Source organism: Tyto alba, unplaced genomic scaffold, assembly GCF_018691265.1.
Source record: "Tyto alba isolate M040663 unplaced genomic scaffold, T.alba_DEE_v4.0 Super-Scaffold_9, whole genome shotgun sequence".
Classification (NCBI taxonomy): Eukaryota; Metazoa; Chordata; class Aves; order Strigiformes; family Tytonidae; genus Tyto; species Tyto alba.
In genome coordinates, this window is record NW_024881330.1 from 4,952,289 (window position 1) to 4,968,313 (window position 16,025).

General features: G+C 40.6%; 1 protein-coding gene across 2 annotated transcripts in view; it reads left to right on the forward strand.

Moving 5' to 3' along the window:
- The first annotated feature begins 377 nt into the window (after positions 1-377).
- The window catches only part of PTK2 (protein tyrosine kinase 2), a 222,910-nt gene continuing 207,262 nt past the window's right edge, over positions 378-16,025 (forward strand). For both annotated transcript variants that reach the window (XM_042786022.1, XM_042786023.1), the window contains exons 1-2: positions 378-584; positions 15,404-15,462. The gene's annotated coding sequence lies outside the window, so the exon portion shown is untranslated. The remainder of the gene's footprint in view (positions 585-15,403; positions 15,463-16,025) is intronic.

A 16,025-nucleotide genomic window follows, 5' to 3' on the forward strand; every position in this document is an offset into this window, starting at 1 on the left:
CTCTCTTCCCGAACTAACACCCCCCCACACACACCCCCCACTGATCCAGCGGCCCACCGGGATCTGCGCTGCCTCGGGGGAGGAAGGGGCCGAGCGAAAGGCCGGGCTGCGCCCCGCCGCCATCGCCCCTGACACGGGGGTTCGAAGCGGCGGGGGACGAGCGCCTCGCGCCACCTGAGGGCCCGCGCGCCTGCGCAGGCGGAGCGGGGCGGCTCCCCCCCCCCCCCCCCCGCGGTGTGAGGTGCGGCAGCCTGACCCCCCCCCCCCCCAATCCCCCGCAGCCATGTTAGTGCGGGGAGCGAACCAAGCGGGGAGGGAGGGGGGGGTGGGAGAGAGAGAGGGCAGCCGCGCATCCCATGGTGCAGCGCGCCGGGAGGGCGGGGGAGCGGCCTGGAGTGGCCGGGGCGGGCGGGCAGCGGCAGCCCGCGCCGACCCACCGGGAGCGGGGCGGGAGGGCGGCGAGGGCGAGCGGCCTCAGCAGCCGGAGCTGGCGGGATAACTCCGTTGCTTCTTCTCCTTCCCCTCGCCCCAGCCCCTCCGCCCGCCCGGGGGACGGCCGGCCGGAGGCGGCTGCCTGCAGCGCGGTGAGTGCTGGCGGCGGGGGCTGCCTGAGGAGGAGGAAGGGGCGGGAAGGGGCGAGGGGGACAAGTGAGGCGCAGCGGCCCTCAGTTACATAACGGGGGGAAAGGGGGGGCAGTGGAAAGGGGTGCGGGGGAACGGCGGCTTCTCCTTCCGTGTCCCCCCCTCCCCGGCTTGGGGCGCGACGGCGGCCCCGTCTCCTCAGGGAAAGAACCGCCCGTTTCTTCTGTGTCCCCCGGGAGGGGCAGCGGGGAGAGGGCACGGCAGGCGCACGTACACCCCCCCCCCCACGGGGCACGCGTGTGTGCGCACAGGTACGCGCACACGCCGACCGCACGCCGTGGGTGCCCGCGGCTCGGGGGCACCCCGCGGCCGGGCTCCGGGAAGGCGGGTACGGGGGAGGCGGGGGTGGGCTGAGGGTCCGGACAGAGCCGCTTCCCGCGGAGCCTCGCTGGGGGAACGGGCGGGAGGGGAAGGGAACGGGAGCCGAGGAGGCTGCGGGGAGAGGACACCGGTGCACCGCCTGCCCCTTCCTCCCCCGGGGCGAAACCGGCCGTTCCCCTCCGCCCGCCGCCGGCCCTCCCCGCTCCCCGCGGCCGCGCCGGTTCGCTCCCACCGGATGTGGCGGGAGGCGGCGGGGCCGCGGCTCGGCGAGGCGGAGCGGGACGGTCCGTAAAGTAAACAAAGGGAAAGGGAAGGGAGGAGGAGGGGGAGGAGGAGGAGGAGGTGTCCCCTCGCTGCCGGAGCCGGGCTGCCTGGCTTTGCCCCTTCTTTCCAGGCGCGCTGGTAAATCTGCGGTTGCTTCTTAGAGCCTGGGTGGGAGCGCGGGGGAAGTGGTTGAGGTTTCTTCTTTTTGTGCGTTTTGGGGTTTTTGGGGGTTTGGGGTTTTTTTTTGTTTGTTTTGTTTTTTTTTTTTTTTTTCTTTTTGTGTTGGTTGGTTTGGTTGCCGCGCTCGCTGGAGAGTAGGACTGTGCGATCCAAAGAAGTGGCAGGGGCAGCCCTTTGGTCACATACGCGTTTTAACCCGGGGGTAGCCTCCCAAATCTGTAGCGGGGAGTGGGGAGCAAGTGTTCCTCAGCTTGGCTTTTGAGTGACCCAGCTGGTGCCACAGAAGTTGGATTAGATAGAGGAGCCTTTGCAGTTCTTGAAGAAATTTGATATTTCTTTTTCTGGTTGTAAACCCGATTTTGGAGTACAGTGAGAATTGTACTTCTGCAGCTGTAACAGAGTATCTTTCTCCTCAAATCCCTGGGACTAATTTTGAAGCATATGCTGTATACTGCCAATTTTCGCATCCATTCTCTTTCCAAATCTCCTTTACTCAGATAATGTTTTTTTGGAAGAGGGGGTAGTCTTCCTCTTTGATTTCTCCTTTTTTTTTTTTCTATTCCCCGCTGAAAGACTGTGCACTACATTGTTTCTGTGTTGGTCGACTTGCAGTCAGTCTTATTTAAGTCCTCTGAAAGCAGAGTGTATCCTGTAGGCCCTAGCACTCTTGCGGCATCAGCCTGCAGCTCATTCTTTGGCAGTTGGACTAGGATAATAGCAGTGCTGTAGTAAATGCATTGAACAAAAAGTTCACTTGAAAGGAGAAACACTTGGGGATTCATATTGAAGTATTTAATGTAAATGTTAGCTAAAAAGTGAAGTGTTACTGCCGTGTCCCTTAAATTCAGACTCCTTTGGCCTCTGGTTGTTTAATATCCTTTTTTTTTTTTATTACCTGTGTTAATTGGAATAGTCCCACATCCCTCAAAGCTAATCTGCCGTTATCATCTCTGATTCTACTAGACCTGGGTAAGGTCAAGAGCGTAACTGGATTGGGGCCAGAAAATATTAAATGTTTCATAGTTACTGGGAACAGCTTGTTATCTTACTGATGTTGTCCATGTCTGAAATTCCACCACTTCCTTTTTCCACCCGTCTCCTTTTTTGTTACCCCTGAAATCAGGCTGTTAACCTACCTCGTATCTTGGAACACCTTTGCTCATATGGTGTGATTTGCAGATGGGGACCACAGCCTTTGGATTTCTTAAACCAAGGCTTATGGTTGGGATTCTTTAAGGCATGTGTATGTATACCTTTGAGATTGAAGCCCATGCAATAAATTGAATGGACCTAAAATCTGGGGTACTGTTAACAAAAGGGACAAAAAAAAACCCTAGAAGAGGGAGGAGACGCTAGTTGCTGGGAAACATTTTCTCTCACAGGACTGTAAACTCTACAGGCTATTCAACAAGAAAAAAACAGTTCTGAAATTAATTTGTCTTTTGTTCTATTATGTCTTAAATCCAGTTTTTGTAGAGCGTGGCTTGGATTGATGTTTGTGTTCGCTGACATTTTAATTTCCGGGAAGGTTAAAATGTACACGTAAAAGAAAAGATGGCATAGTACTTATTTGTCAAAAGCTCTAAGCTTTATTAGTCCTCAGCCTTAGGTATTATTAAAAGTACTAAGCATGTGTAGTTTACATAGCAACCAACTAGTAGTGTATTGGAGTATTTAATCCAGAAATGAATATTCTTACAATACCACTCTTATGTCCTGAACACGTAATTTGCTGAAATAGCTTTAAAAACTATTTCAGCTTCTAGTTATGTAGAGATGCAAGTTTACTTCAAAGTATGTTACATGTTGTTGAAAGGGTGTTTTATTTGCAAATATAACGGTTTACCACATGATGACTGATAGCTGAATGGGGGAATCTCGGTTTTGTAAATTCTACTAAGTTAATAGATATTTGGGGGAATGATAAGAGGAGAGCAAAGCAGGAGTGCTTTCTGGAGATTAAGTAGTAAATCAGGTGGCTCTGATTGTTTAGGAGATTATCTTCTGTTTTTTAATGTATATATACATGTGGTAGATTTTTTCAGTAGGAAGGTGACTCAGGAAACTGAGCATCTCTGGAAACAAGAAGTTATTTCTTGCCATTTTGTATAACAATGATCTGTGTTTTCTTCCCTTGGTAGGCATTGCCATGTGTGGCAGTACTCTCTTTCATAGGATGTAACATTCATAATAACAATACAGGCTATTCCCATTCCTTTTACATCTCTTAGGATTTGTGGAAAAAGGCTTTTTCACTATGATGGAGAACTTTCTGTGATCTTACAGTACAGATTTGAAGTACATTGTGTTGCTGATTGTTTTTAAATATATCCGTATGTATTTATGCACAGGTGTTTGACACCTACCTACACGGGTGTTTGAACACTAGTAATGTTTTGCAGAATATTGTTAATTGTAAGTAGGCTGTCATTTTGCTGTAAAAATATGTATGTTCAAATCTTGTATGTTTTTAGTCTTGGCTTTAAATGTGATGTAGGTTATTCCATATTCTCACATTCTGGACAAATTTCAATAAATTGATAGAAGGTATTTAAAAAGGACACTCTTATGCTAGAGTATATACTCCAGACTTTTCTTCCTGTGTTATAACTACCACTCTGGTATGGTGTCAGTGAAAGCCTGTGTTTTATTTGCTTGTTACCAGTAAGCTTATGAGTCCTCATTTCAGACAGCTATCAATGAAAACTGAAGTGTGTGACTGATACTTAGCTCCATCAGATGTGGTTTCCAGATGAAATCTGGTTTTCCTTTTATCTTGTTCTAGTGTAGTTCTAAAGTTTCAGATACCATTGAGTAATGTGAAAACATGGCTATATTCACTTAATTTCTTGAAAATATTTTAGTTAGAGGTTGGGATTTTAAAACACACAACAAACAAATCCTTAATGTATCACTTTGAGCTCTTGTATGGAACGATAGCAGAAATTATTTAGGAACACTAAAACTAATGTACTTATTTAGCATCTGAACTACAGTGATTCTTGTCTCCCTGAATGGTAGCTTCTACAGGGTAGTTATTTTCTATTAAAAGCTGTCTTGTAAATTTTTTTTTTTATGTGTTTGAAATAAAATTTGAGGCAGATTAATGCAAGATTAGAGTTTGTAGATTGTTAGGAATTTCAAGTGTGTCTCTTGATTTGTATATGACTGCCACTTAGGAACCTTGGAAATCCAGTGTGTTCTACCAGAGTGTTCACTGAATGTAGTTTTTTGTCTGTTAGAAAGACATGAAGTTGGCAGAATGGGAAATTAACTGGAGAACATAATATCCAGATAGATATCTGAGTTTAAATAGTCTTTTTAGTGTAGGAGAGGAAGCTGTGAAGATGATAGAGTAGGTGTTTCTAAAAGCTCTTGTTTGTATGTCCTGCACTTGACATGCAGTGGTTGATGGCTAATCAGATGAGCTGTTAAAGAAGGTGTCTGTTTAGGGACTGAACAGCTTAAACCCCTGCAGGCTTTGTGCTGTGGGCTTAAATTTTTATTTTCCCTATCCCATTCCTTTGTATATTTGTGTTCTTTCTACCAAGTAAGCTTCCTAAGGTAGGAGTTTGTTGCTTGCTCAGCGTGTAGTGTTCCTGAGGCTGGGATGCAGGTCTTGCCACTGGGGGGACTTTTGAGTGTTAGGTCTTCACGAATAGAAAATGATTTAAAAAAAGCCCCACAACTCCACCAAAAAAAAAAAAAAAATCAACCAAAAGGACAAAAAATGTCAGATGGATCTGATTTTCTCTATTTGTATTAAAGCATCCAGAAGAGGGACAGAAGAGTTGTGATTACCCCAGTGTGTTGTACTGAAAGGTATATGAATTACTAAAATTTGCAGAGGGGTATTTTGAAAACTGTGTCAGAGGAATGTTTTGTTGGAGGGATTTGACTCAGGGAGTCATGTATGTGGAAGAAATTGTTTCAGAGATGGCAGAACCACAGAGACTGAATGCTCTCTGGCTCTGACAGTACTTGAAATCTGGAGATGCAGATATATATGTGTGTATATATATATATATATGCAATTTTTTTTTTTTTTTTTTTTTTTTTTGATGGGAGGGGGAACTGCAAGCACTCGGTTTCATTTTCCTGCAGGGTTCCATCCAACTTCACAGAGTGTACTATAGGTCAGTTTAAAGCTTAAGCCTTAAAATTAATCCTGACCCTTTCCCTGCCCATGGAACTGTAATTTAACTAATTTTAAGACCTTGGACTAATTTCCTTCCTTTTGACCAAAAGTGTATAAGCAAAACATTCATCAGTTGTTCTGGAGACAGTAATAGGAGAGTACATACTCTTTGGCACTGCTATAATTCTAGGTGTGTTGATGAACAGTAAATTTAGAAGCATTTAGACAGTGTACATGTCAAGAATCCTTAAATGAGGCACTTTTCATTGCGTTTGTAGAGATTGTAGTGACAAAGTCAAAGCCGTTCTCACTGTTCGGGACAGTAAGGAAGAGGTCAGAGGGCTCTACTGCCTGCTAACTATTCCTGCTTCCTGCTGCCATGCTTGGGGGTTTTCATTGTTTATCCACACATGAAAATCTGCAATTCCTGCTTTTGTTTTATTTTGTTTTGGGGGAGGGGAGAGGGAGCAGACCATCTGAGGCTACAAAGTATCTTTGGAAGGCAGAGATAATTTTTCCTATAGTCCCATTGAAGTTCCTGGAAGGAGTTGAAGCAGCAGCTGATTTTCTTTTGAGAAAGAGGAGCTGCTACTCTTTCCTGTTTTTCTTGATGCTAGGATAGCAAATAATTTGGTAGCAGAAGTTCAGAATGAGCAAAATATACTTTGCGGATCTGAATGCATCTCTTCAACCAGGTACTTAGCTTTTTTTCCCAGGCCTTTCTTAACGCTGCAAGGAGTGTTTACTGATACAACCTGGGGGATGTAAGATAGCCAATAAGGTTTCTGGTCCGTCAACATTTGATACTTAATTTCCTAGCATTGCCTTCAAGATTACTGATACTGAAGGTACCAGTAAGAGACTTACAGTTCCCAATGCCTGAGTTATACCCAGTGGTGGAGATTTATATCAATCAATATCTGTTTCATCCTGTCTGTTGTAGGTTTTATGTTCAGTGTGAATGCTGAGGCAAGTTTGTCCTCAGTAATACTCTGTAGCATTGAGGTTCAGAAGTTCTGTGATCTTTAAAAGAGAATTTCCTCTTACTGATTTTGGGCAATCTTTTAAATTTGTTTTCTATGAAAGATAGCATGAAAGCATAAAATCTATTGTCCCTTTCTTTTTTTCACGTAGGTATCTGTCCTTGATTTCCTTTTTTGGAATAGGCAGATGTAATATTTCTGTCCTTTGAGGGAAAAATTGTCTATGTTCTTGTTTAGTATACTGGAATTTTCATTACCCACTTTTTTTCTAGTAAAGGTTAATACTGAAAGGAGAAGATAGTGTTTGAAAGAGTACAGTTCCTTTTTATCCTTGGTTAATTAACCAAGCTGTTTACCATTTTTTTTTCCCCTGCAATTTTTAATACACTTTTCTTCAGGCAGAAATTCCTTTTGCTGGTGTCTGACTGCTCTTGTGGTTCTTTTACACCTGTTTATACCTCAGGTTTTAGCAGTCTCTTCCTTCATCCCCTTTGCTTCTTTACTGACGCTCTTCTGTAGTGGAAGCTGTTTAAAGGCAGAGATACTTCTTCCTAATTGATTTTACAGTCCAGGCAGTAGCACACACAAGTAATGTGTGTAACAGGTACTTTCACAGTTCAGTTGTTTGAGCTATTTGTAAAGGGTTAAACTTTCTACTTCTTTTATTTTGAATTAGTCCTTGTCCTGGTTCGGGCTGGAATAGAGTCCCTTTCTTCACTCTTTCCCCCAGCAAGTTCTAGAGCTTCATGTAGGTATTGTATTTTGCCAGTGCCTGTGAGCTTTTGTGCCTGATACCACTGTTTTTGTTAACCAGTGGTGGAAAGAAATAGGAAACACTGATACAACCTCAGTATTGGATATCAAGAGACAAGAATTTTATTTCTGCCTCTTGTGTGTCTTACTTTTTTGATGGCTGAGCTAATATAGCTGCTGTGCTGTTGTTTCTCCTCCTTCTAAAATAAGGGCAGTGCTTTTGCTTAGTCTTTGTCCACTGGCACATAAACACATGGCAATTCTGAAGTGCTTTCTGTAGAGGGATTTGAAATACCCCTCACAAGGAAAAGTAGAAACTGTGATGTTAGATCAAAGCTGTGCATTTAAGGTGCCACGTTACTGCTTGGAAAGAACCGTAGCATGGCCATTGCAATTAATTCATGTTTGTCAGTGTACTTGTTAACCTTTCATGATGCCTGACTCAGAACTGCATTTGCATTTTATTTTATGAGTAGGGGGGAAAAAAAGCTGGTTGATAAAATGTATATAAAAAAGCACATCCTAAGCGATGAGCCACAAGTTGGAGAGTTTTAATATCTGAGTTCCATTTTTAATTGTACTGAAGACTGTTTAATTTTGTTACGTTACTAACTAGTTTTCCACTGTCAGCCTTCACCCAGGAAACCTTTACACACAGCTGACGTGTAAGGGTGTCTTGCTTGCAGTGAAACTCTTTACAAATGTTACAAATTGCAGTTCCTGTTCTTACTCTTGTGTTAACAGCAGCATTACGGGAATGCTGTTAATTAGTGGCTAAAGAAGTAATTCTGAATTTTTATCAGCCATCATTTTCTATTTCAGGCTTAAGCACTATATCCTAGAGGCATATGGATTCCAGTTGGTTTATTAAATATCTTGTCTTTTTCACTTTAATTTGTATAAATCGCAAAGCTGGCTGTTTTCTATATTTGTTCTGGTGCCTCTTAACTCTACAGCCTCTCTTTATACTCCGTGTTTAGTGCATTTTTAACTTTGTTGTTCAAATGTCTACTTAAAACATACTTGTCAGGTTCTGTAAGAGCTGAGTTAGCTGGGATCTGCCGGTTATTGGTTGATTGGTGCTCAGTTTGTGATTAACCTTGTTCTGGTGCATGAAAAGAAATGCTGTACTGTGGTGTACTGTTCCATTGAATTCAGTACTGGTAGGATTTAGTTGGAATGCTGTGTTCAGTTTTGGGCACTGTAGAAAAGGGGTTTCCTCTCTTGGATGCTTTCAGTAGCAGAAGGTACCTGAAGAATATGACACACAAGAACTGAACAAATCAAGATGTTAACTTTTTCTCTCCTTGTAATATTAAATTATTCACATGCATTGGGCTACTGTAAGGATGAAGAAGATAAAGGCTTATGGAGGCTGAAACAAGAAATAATTGACTTGAATAATAAGACTGAAGACTTGGGTTACTGGGGGAGGAAGACTTAATTCTAAGAACAACAAACCATTGGACTAGATTAGGGAGGGGACTCATGTCACTGACAGTATTTAAGAATAAATTAGACATCCGTCAGAAAGGAAATGCTGTTTATCCCTATATCAGGAGCGGCAGATTGAGAAAATAACCTCTGGAGTCTTATCCAGCACTGATTTTAGTGATGCTAACAGTTAAAGAATGTGGGGTTATTTTCAGGTTTACAGTGATAGTCAAAAGGTAGTTGACAGTAACCCCAACAACTGGTGTTTTCCTCAGAGTTCTTGTAATCAAGTCGTCTCTGTTGTTAGCTATTGCCTGAGACTGCACAGCTTTAATGTAAAGCTGTTGCAGGCAAAGCATCTTGTATTTTCTTTGTGGGATGCTGTTCTCAGTTACGTCTGTAAAGGTCATGGAGAGAAGATCTTTTCCATAAATAAAAGAGTCGTGCTCTTCTATAGATGCAGGTGTTACCTAGATATGGCTTGAAAAACAGTTATTAACTGGTTACTGATATTAAAACAATTAGCTTAGCTGCTATTTTGTTGTACACTTACAAATGTCATGGAAGAAAACATGGAAGACTTCTAAGCTGCAAGCAATTAATGAAGTGGCTTTAGAGGATGACTTTCCTTACTCCTTTTGGTATTGCCCCTTAATGAATGACTGAGCTTTGCTTTCGGAATAGTAGGAACTTCTGGTGAATCTATAATTTATTTTTATGTCTTTCACTCTTTAATATGATAGCTTGTATTTTGATGTTGCACCAGTAGGCTTCCTCTTAATTGTGACTCTAATCTGTTTTAAAGCAAGTCAGAAATGTTTCTCGGCATTTTTTTCATGGAAGGAGTAAGTCATTATTGAGATAGGGAAACAGATTTAAGTAATCTTTAGTGAAAATGTACATGGAGACAAAATGTGATATGCATGGCTGTCTGTATGCAGTACAGTCTCTGCTGGAAACTAGTATTAATGATGTACCCTGCATTTGAGATGTTCCTTAGAGAAGTAAAGAATAAATGTATTGATAGCTTTTAAAACACTGTGTTAAAATTTAGAGGCAAAAGCTGCTGGAATTAACGCTTGGTGCTACATCTGAGTTTTAAGGGAGCCTTGAAGTGAAAAGGTGAAGCTATAGAGTACATCTGTGCAATGCGTATAGCCTTTTGTAAGCTGTTTGCTGTGGTCTGGGGAACTAAAAGTAATTAAAAAAAACCTATGTGGTGTAGAGTCATGGGAAGGCTTCTTTTTTTGTCATTTGTATTAAATTCTTTTTAATCAGTTATAAAACACCTAGTCAGACTAGATATTAAGTCTTCATTATCAGGATAATCGTAATAATTTCAGATTTCTGTGGATTTCTTGTTTAGCATTACCTTTGTAAATTGGGTGATTTTGGCTGCTGAGGGTGAGAGGGAATCTCCTCCAAGGAGGATGGCATTGTTATTATATACCTTGGTGCATTTAAGCATAAGTTTTGGACATTAGTTAATGGTTATCAATCCATTTTCAGAAGTGAATAATATTCCTTTAATTTTGCCCATTTATTTTGACAGTACAGGTTAAAGATTGAAGTTTATAAGAGAAAGGGGGGACTGAGGGGGAAGTATATAGTATATGCTTCTCCTGTGCAAATATTCTGACTCTTCTTCAATGCTTTGTGAATATTGTATTAAGTTCATTACTTGTGTTTCTTGGGTTGTGGATGGAAACAAAAACAACAGTCCCTGTAAAACTTAGTCAAAGAATGGAGACAAAAGCAGGAGTGGGATATAACACCAAATACACTTCCATTCCATCTTCTGCCTAGAGTTCGTGTCAATATTTAATTTTTATAAGAAATTGAGCTTTTGTAGTCTGGATTTTGTACCCTTGTTGATGGCAATTTGTTACCTGCATTAAATTAATAAACAACCAAATAGATTTCTTTAGGAGATTAGGCACCTTTAGAGGAAGATGGTGGGCAGCATAGATGATTAATTCTCAGATGGGGATTTAAATGAAGTGAAAGTTTAGTTGTGTCATAAGCTACAAGCCCCTGCTTAATCGGCCTTAGGAGAAGGGGGAGAGCTTCTTTGTGTGATGGCAGTACTGCTTGTCTCCTGCTGTTTCAGTGCTTTCAACAGCTAGTTTTATGCCTTGCTCTCTTTTCATCAAAAGAGGAGAGGGAATTTGTAAAGAGAGGAGTGTGTATCATTGGCTTCATTCTACAACTGAATCAGCTTTTTCTTCTCTTAAGGGCAAACAAAACCTTTAAACTGTTTCATAATCTGAGTATTGAACACAGGAGCTTCCCTTCCTAGGAGGCAAATTTTGGAGTTCTCTAATGTATTTATCTCTGTGGCTTCTTAGAGATAAATGGGGATCGCATTGAAGTTCTTTCTTCAAAAGTATTTGTTACTCTTGTTGAAATAGATCTTGAACTGCAGTATTCTCAAGTGGGAGTAGGAGCATTGGTCATATTATTCCAAGCAAGAGATCATAGAATGGAAGTACGGGAAGGGTGAGGACTGCAGCGAGTTGTGAAAATAAATGTACATAAAGCACACGTGTTTTAATATCTTACTTTTGAAGTTGATAGAAGTAGTAAAATAAGGCAAGACCTTGTGGGTTGCTGCGTCAAGGTCAGTTTTGGAAAGGCAAGATGAAAGTAGTGAGTTTTAAGAAAGGGTTTGAAGCATAGTTGAAATGAGGACTGGGAATCAGTGGTGTCCATGTGCATATAAAGTGAGTACTTAATGCATAGCTGTTGCTTGAAATATGATAGTTTTTTGGACTGAGTCTGTGTTACATTAGTTTTAAATGTTATGTTGAACTTCTGCTATGTGTTGTTAAATCTTTGTCTTTATAGCTGATGTTGTGTGATGCCTCTTACAAATAGGAGGTGGTAGTAAGTATAGATTCCTTTATTTTTTTGGTGTCTTTAATATGGTATGGAATTGAGATCTTACTGAAGTTTGCCCTTCTTGCCCCAATTAAGCTACAACAATCTGGTTTAAAGTTTCTGTCGAGCTACTGGGGGTGAGGCTGACGGTGGCCATATGGGTATGTTTTGTGGTGACGTGCTTAGGATCTATGTTTAGGTCCAATGAGTCTGTTCCAAATTCTGCTTTATAGACTAAGTTCTTTTGGTGTCCAAGCCACTGAGCAACGTTAAGATCAAGTTAGTGTCTATATGCTAATTATCCTGAAACACATAGGATTTCAAGATTCCTAAACCTTCACAGCATCATGTCCATGCACATAATGCCTTTGAGTCAGTCAAGAGTTCAGTAACTGTTCTGGGACTTTTCCTGAAGGCCACAGATCATTTGGTAGTAGGCTGGACTCAAGGCTGCGTTGTATTATTCTCCTGCATAGGTTTCTTCTTGATGCTGCTGCTGAAAGTGCTCCAGACAGGTCCTTTACCCTCATTGCTCGAGGTGCAGAGGAGCTGTGTGTATATAATTGTTCACACAAGATACAGGAGAGTATCTGAAAACCTATATGTACAGCTAACAGGAACAGTAACATTGCAGATAGCTTATAGTTATGTCTCATCTCTGCTAAAGAAAATGCTACTTGTGACCAAAAATTGCTGTTACTGGCAGAGCTCTTGCAGTCCTTTCTCTCTACCATGATCTTTTGTGGAGTTTTCCCATGACTCACAGTAGTGCCAAAGGGGCATCAGTAGAGACCAGATCTGATCACGTTAAATGATTTATAGGGATAAAAATGTTGCATCGCACCAAATTGTTTGTTCGCCTTGCTGCTGCAGATCAGAGGTAGGAGGAAAAGGAAGCGAAACGAGTAATGTTGATTTTTTTTTTAGTGGTCCATCTTTAACTTTGTAAGGCTTGAGATGATGAATCATACTGAAATGGAGTGGAGGATCTGGAAGGGGTTAGGAGAGGAATTCGCAAAGAGTAAATTAATGGAGCGATGAGAAAAGAGGACAAATTTTCTTGAAGAACATGACCGAGGGGCTTTAGAAGTAGCTGAAAACATAAGGAAGCTGAGAAATAAGCACCACACCTAGAAGTTATTTTAAGATTTTTATGCTTGGTTACTAGTAATTGACTTATGTTTTCAGTGGTATTCTTGGTGAAGAGGTCAAACTGGAGAGGGAGTGGAATGATACTAGAAGACAAAACTTAAAAATATTTCAGGCAACATACATGGATCTACAAGTAAGATGTTCTAGTTTTTCACTGAAAGCCAGGTAGAATTATGTGTGATTTTTAAGAGGAAAATAAAGTAAGACAGGGTGGATAAAACTGAGTAAAAAAAGATCAAGGAAACAAATAGAACTGGACCAAATGGGTGACTTACAGCCAGTTGGAAAGAGGCTAAAAAGGAACAGTTTTCCACCACAAAGAATGTGATAAACTTGACATTTAAATATTGTCAGTTTACCAAAAATCCATCCCTTGTGGAAAAAGGTAGAGAAACTTCAAAAGGTTTGGTGGTGGTGTTTTTTTTTTTTTTTTTTTTTTTTTTGGCCTAAGGAGATGTATTCAGGTTTTTTTACTTTAAAGAAACAATTTTGTAATATACCTAGATTTTTTTTTTTTTAACAAAACTTGATATAAAAGCACAGTACTTTGCTTAACCCAAACTGTTTTTTATGCTTAATCTTCTTTTGATGACTTAGAAGGTTTCAGCATTTTTCCCTGTTGAATGAAGCTAATAGATGTTTTAAGAAGTGTTACAACTGGTCAAACCTGAGTTGAGCAAAGGAGAGTTCTTGTCACCACTTGCTTCCTAAGTAATTGATGAATGAAATAAATCAGTGAATAACCTGTGAAAATAAATCATGGGAAGGTATGGCTGGAAATGGCTGTCAGCATAAGGGAGCTGAAATGATCCTGTGTTTGGATTGTGTCTGACTGCCTTACTCCCTTAGTAGCTAATGACCAAAAGAGGGGCCCATTATCTGTGCACTAGGGTTGCCCTCTAACATCAAATCACAGTAGCATCTGTTTGTACACTGAATTTTACACACATGGGTAGTTCTATTGAAAATCAGTGGGATAACTTGAAAATTTAACATGCTTCTAAGTGTTTACATTATTGATGCCTAAGCAATTAAAATAATATTTTTCTAGTACTTGTGTTTGGTGCATTTTTGATGTTGCGTATAAGTCCCATGGTATTACGCACACAATTACTTTAACAAATGCTTTAAGGGTGCTACTGATGTAAATTCTCAGAGTGGGGAAAGGTCATTATATCAACCTTGCAAGTTAAAAGTATCTTTTACCATATCAGAAAACATCTTTAAATCAATAACCTCAGGGGTTTCTCAATCTGAGAAATACTCATGTGCAATTCCCTTTTTGTAAAGGACTTGTGATGATGTCATTCCTGTTGTGCTAATTGTTGGTGTTTTCATTAATTGTCCCAAATCATGAAAAATTCCATAAAAATATTCAGAGCAGACCTATTCTGGGGAAAACTGTCGTTTGCCACTTAGTCGGGTAGAGATAGTGGGGCAGCCAGCTGACTTAACAGATTCTGTGTTAACTTAAAAATTGATATTTCAGGTCAGTACAATTCCTTTTACATGCCACCATAAAGGCAGTTTAAGTTCTTTGTGATATTTTTTCGATCGTATGGAGGTGTTTTAGATGAGTGTCTGTGGCTCATTTCTGTGGCTTTCCTGTGGAAATTTAACTATTTTGGTTTTCTTTTTCACTTTATTATAGCCTAGATGGACACTTAAACTGTGTAGATTTTTTTTTTTTTTTTTTTCTTAAGCTTTTTTGTGTTACTTTATTTCATCAGATTATTTTCTCTTGTGGAAATCCTTTGATGGCCTTTTATGTGTGGGGAAAAAAGTAGCTAAGGTGAATAAAGGTTCAGAAACAGTTCTTAAAAATTGATTTCTAAGTGCTTAATATGTAAGGTTAGGCTTTCTACTGCTGCCGCCTTTGTCCCTATGGTATATATTTGTTTGAGAGGCAAAAGAGCAAAACCAACTAGCTAAGTAGCAAAGCCAACTCTGTAGATTACTGAACTCTGGAGTTCTTTTGAATCAATCCTTTCCTTTAAGGAAAAAACCCACAATTCTTTCTGGACAGTGTATTACGTGTGTGCGTTGAACTATATGTATTTGTTACTTCATCTAAAAACTGTCTTGGCTGTCCTATGATGCACATACCCTGAGGAAATAAATGCTTTTCACTACTTCCTCCCACACACTTTTTTTTTTTTCCAGGGAAGCACTCTTTCTAATTCTGGATCTGGATGCTGCTAACATTTTGAATCACTCATCAGGGTTTTCAGTACTTATTGAATTGTTGTTGCCATTACATGTATGTTAGCTATATTAAAGGTTCACTTCAGAATCCTTCTTTAACTGTCCTCCTTCAAAATACCAAACCCATACAATTTGTGAAGTTTTTAGTTACCTTTCGTGAGACCTACAGGATTGCTGGCAACTTGCTTTGTAAGTTATCTATTTTGAGTTCAAATGTAAGCAAGCCCCTGGCTTATACTGCTACAAACTTCTTTTGCATGTCCCCTCCCCACCCCCCAAGGATTGCAGCTAAATAATCTGCTTGTAAAGTAGGATATGCACTGAAACTAATTTATTTGGAAAGTTACCTTGTCTTGAGTATCAGTTATTTGCTTTTAAGTTTGTTGGATATTTGACTACTTTGATGTTAGGTCAAGAAAATATCCTAATCAATTATAAATTATAATTTCAGATTTCATGTTTCATCCTGTATTGAGCACCTGCTGCTGAGAGCTGGAAAGTCTACTTAAGGTATGTGGAACAGCTAATGATTTCACATTCACACAGGATTTTATTCTGGGTAGAATTGAAATTATTTTCTTTTGTTGTTCTTTCCTTGTAATTGTTGCAAAATGTGATTTTTAAACAGTGGGTGTTAAAACAGGATTTCTTGGTTTGTCATTTTCCCTGCACCTCCTAGAACTGGCCTTTCTGACATGCCACATGTGACCCTTCCATTCAGCCTTAGGGTACAAAGGTGGGTAGCAAGGAGTTTATCCTGTATTGGAGGAATTTGTAAGGTGTTTTTTCACCTACTGAAACTACTTAGCTGGCAGTTGTCTGACCAGACCGATGTGCTGGCTTTGGAGTGAAATGTAAATGATTCCGTATTTTCACTTTTTGCTTTTCTGTAGTACATAAAAATTTGTCTTAAAATCTTCACTGTAGGGGGCACTTAGCTGAACTCTATTTCTGCTTACGGCCTAATCTTAAGTAGAAGTTGGGCAACCACAGTATTCTTTGTATTACAGGAACTTATTTCTGTTCTCCTACTTTTATGATTCCTTGTGACCCCTATTTCTCCCAGGGTGAAT